This window comes from Morone saxatilis, unplaced genomic scaffold, assembly GCF_004916995.1.
Source record: "Morone saxatilis isolate NCDOM2014 unplaced genomic scaffold, NCSU_SB_2.0 Contig14, whole genome shotgun sequence".
NCBI lineage: Eukaryota > Metazoa > Chordata > Actinopteri > Moronidae > Morone > Morone saxatilis.
The window spans coordinates 5,971,455-5,975,333 of NW_023339696.1; the positions used below are offsets into that span (position 1 = coordinate 5,971,455).

At 38.8% G+C, this 3,879-nt stretch overlaps 1 protein-coding gene across 1 annotated transcript in view; it reads right to left on the reverse strand.

Moving 5' to 3' along the window:
- The window catches only part of grapa (GRB2 related adaptor protein a), a 31,595-nt gene that overhangs the window by 26,978 nt on the left and 738 nt on the right, over positions 1-3,879 (reverse strand). The gene's annotated exons all lie outside the window — the stretch shown is intronic.

A 3,879-nucleotide genomic window follows, 5' to 3' on the forward strand; every position in this document is an offset into this window, starting at 1 on the left:
TTTCCTGAATTTTAACCGAGCGGTTTTCTGTATGTCTTCGATGCTGATATTTAATGAAAATTAAGGTGTTTTTTACGGAAGCCCTAAAGGGCCATGCATTCATACATTTTATTTCCTCCGTTTTCCCGTGATAACGAGTTAATTTTCTCGAGATCTCGAGATAATGACTGTGATATGATAACTGCGGTCAAGCCAGCCGTTACTCCGATCTCCGTGGTCAAATCAGCCGCACTTAAATTTCGAGTGTACAAGTATTCTCAGCATTATGGTAATTGCGGAGAAACAGCGTTATCCTTCCGGTTTTAAACCTACATTAAATAAAATATGTTAATTAAAGTTGTTTCATGCGCTCCATGAAGAATAAAAATCATACTTAATATCAAGCATTTTTACCTGCACAATGTGAGAAATGCCAAAACAAAATTCCATATTGTACCTGTGGCATCTTTTCTCATATTTGAGGTGCAGTAAAAACATATTGTTCATTATTCCTGGCTATGGATGGTAAAATTTGCTTACACACATATAAGAATACAGTATAATTAATATCAAGCTTTTTACTGCACAATGTGGAAGAAATTCAATAAAAAATTCCATGATTTATATATATAATATATATATATATATTATATTTATATATGTTATCTGGGAAAACAAAGTTTCGTTTTTCGAGATCTCGAGAAAATTAACTCGTTATCACAGGAAAGCGGAGGAAATAAAATGTATGAATGCATGGCCTTTTAGGGCTTCCGTACAGTTGGATGCTTTCTCTTGTCTGTAATCATTAAGGCCTATTCAAACCACTCTTCCACGGCCTCAGTTAATCCATCACTCTGACCCACGGACGTTAACTTTTCTAACCAAAATTTTAATTGAAACCCTCTTCCCACCCCCATCCCACAGTATGTAAATGAGTCTTTGGGTGTTTGTTTATATTGCTTCTTGGGGAAAGAACACAGTCTAAATTAGTCCAAGCTCGAATCCATTAATCATTTCTTTCCTGTTCCATGTGTATTTCGGATATGTATAAACAGGATGTTTATCCATGACCACCCCCACTGACTCAGCTCCTTCTAGATGTTACCAAAGGATTTAACAATTACATCATTAGCAATTATACTATAAGCCCGAAATACATGAAGGAATAATACAAAACCTCCGATATGATGTGTTCTATGATGAAAATATCTTAACAGGTCAGAAACACCTGGATGCACACAGAAAGAAGACCTGTTTCTGGGCTTGGATCTTTTTTTTTTGTCACACCACTAACTGAACAAATGAGAAATGATATTACTCAATATAATAAATGAATCAAACATTTATTTCAGCAACTTTCAGCTGATGTTTACACGGTGGGAATGGATCATATGTCTGAGGAGATTACTGATTGAGAGATTGTGTTAAACCCTACACTTGCTTGAGCATACTACCCGGCTACTCCCTGTGACTGTAGTTGCTGCCAGTGACAGAGGACTCTGTCGCACAGTCCAGATCCAACTGAAATCCCAAATTGTCACATTCATGTGTTGGGGTATGGAGAACAAAAGAAACGTGTGTTTTCGCACTCTACTTGTGTGTCCCTTGTGTTAGACTTTGTCGCACTGTCTTCCAGCTTTAAACAGAATGTCAGAGCAGCTACTTTTTTATTTAACTACAGAGCTAATTTTTATTTCATTATGAGTACTGCACTGCCTGATTGATCCATTTCCACATGGCTACTGCACAACAGGACATGAAGAAAACAATGTACCCCAACAGCAAGGGGTAAAACGGAGCAGCTCTGGGACCTAAAGAAAACCTTTTAGTCAGAAATGTGCGTTTTTACACAGTAAACGTTTAAATGAGCGCCAGTAATTAGTGACAGGAAAGTATCTGATTTAGAATTCTTTGTAACATTTTGCACAACACGACATATGAGTTGTTTTGACATCGTAAACCTCAGGCCATCTGGTGCTGCAAACAGGGATGAACAAATGTGAAGAATTATTTTAAAGTACTGTTTGACCCAGGTCTGAACCGGTGCTGCTTGGCTGTGAAAAGACAACAGTTTGTCCCAGTGGTAAGAAAGAAAAAGCGATGCATAAGCTGAACAGTGTTTTAAGTGTAGGTCCAATTTTAGGGGCAGCAAATGCGTCACTGTGGCCATTATGGCATGAGTTCACTTTGATACTGTTGACCCCATCAACATAAATACGGTCTTAACTCGCAGTTGACTAAAGCCAACAACAAATTACATTGTGAAAGCTCAAGAGGTAGACTTTACCAAGTGATATCTGCACATAAATACGGCAGGAAATGAGAAAATCCCATTTATTTACTGTAACAACGCACTGACATAGCAGCAAAACTAAATGCCACCTCATTTAGGCTCATTTACTGACTCACAAAAATGAGTTTGCAGACAGCAGAAATGAGAAGCTGCTTTATTCATGTGTCGTCCAATATTGGAACAGAGTCTGTCTGGGGTGAATAATACCATCGTACTGCATACAATTACAGGTAAATTCCACCCTCGAGCATTATTATCCTGTTAGACATCATCAAAGATGTGTCATGGGTTATTTTGCCATGAGGTCTTTCCTTCCACCTGCCTAATTTACTTCTACATTGTGTGACTTCCAACATTTCCCAAAAGGCCTTATAGAAACCCAACAGGGAACGGCCTCCAGTAGTAATATATAGCATGTACAAGTGGCCATCGTAATATAATAATGAGAGCAAGAACTTAAGGGTTTTACCAGTCAAAAAAATGTTAGAGCTGCTCCTAAAACAAAACTTTTCTTGCAGCAGCATCTGGTCCGCTGAGGGCAGATCCAGTGGAGAGATTGATCTTGCCGTGTCTTTCACTATGAACTGTAAGACCGCGGAACAGCTGGTGCCGCAGCGTAAGTCTGGAGAGAAGCTCTTGCTCTTTAAATCGGAGGTTTATTGCTGATGTCTTAGAGGGACAATTTTCTACTACAATAATTTCCAGCTGTGCAGAATCTATTTCAGCACTGCACTTGGCCTGTTCTCCATCAGAAGAATACAACAGCTGTAGATTTAAGGAAATGTTGGTTTTGCATCCCATAGCAAAGAATTTGATTAATTTAAAGGAGTAGTTTGTCAATTTGAAAAAGAAGAGAGTCCTGTCTCTTGGCTGAATATGAAGCTAGTTAGCTTAGCATAAAGGCTGGAAACAGTGAGTCTGAAGTATGAATATATCAGTTTGACATTTTATGTGGTTGTGTGCTGTAACTATTTATTGTGCAGGATCAGAAACTCCTTGCCTGGGTCCAGAGCACTGAATACACCCACTGATTGTGGTCTGGCATCGTAACATGAAACAGCGGTTTCTCGGTTAAAAAATTGATTATCTATGAGCACCTCGGGGGGACTAAAGATTAGCCAATCAGCCCCATGGGTGGGACAAACACTGCTGCTAAGCTGTGCACCGGACAAGTTAGACGATGCTATTATTATTCAAATACGACATGTCTTCTCAGTGTTACCTGACATCATAGTTTGCTCCACTCCTCTGCTCCACTCTTAGTATGCTGACATGCCTATGCATCAGTGTCAACTTTAAAATGATGATGGATTCAGGTGCATATGTCGGTCTCTACTGATTGATTAGGGAAAATTGAATCTCCCTTCCCCAGAGAAATGGGTTAAAGTGGAGGCCATGTAATTTCAGGGAAAGAAAAGAAAGTTACTAGCACATAACATTCCACATCAAGTCATTTTTACACTTAGGTTTTTGTGCAAATGAAACAAATGAGATATGATGTGTTAATTAGTGAGCTTTAGAGATACTAGTAGATGCATTTTGTTACTTTTGGACAGAGCAAGACTAGCTGTTTCCCCCTTCTTCCAGTCTTTATGCTAAGATAAACT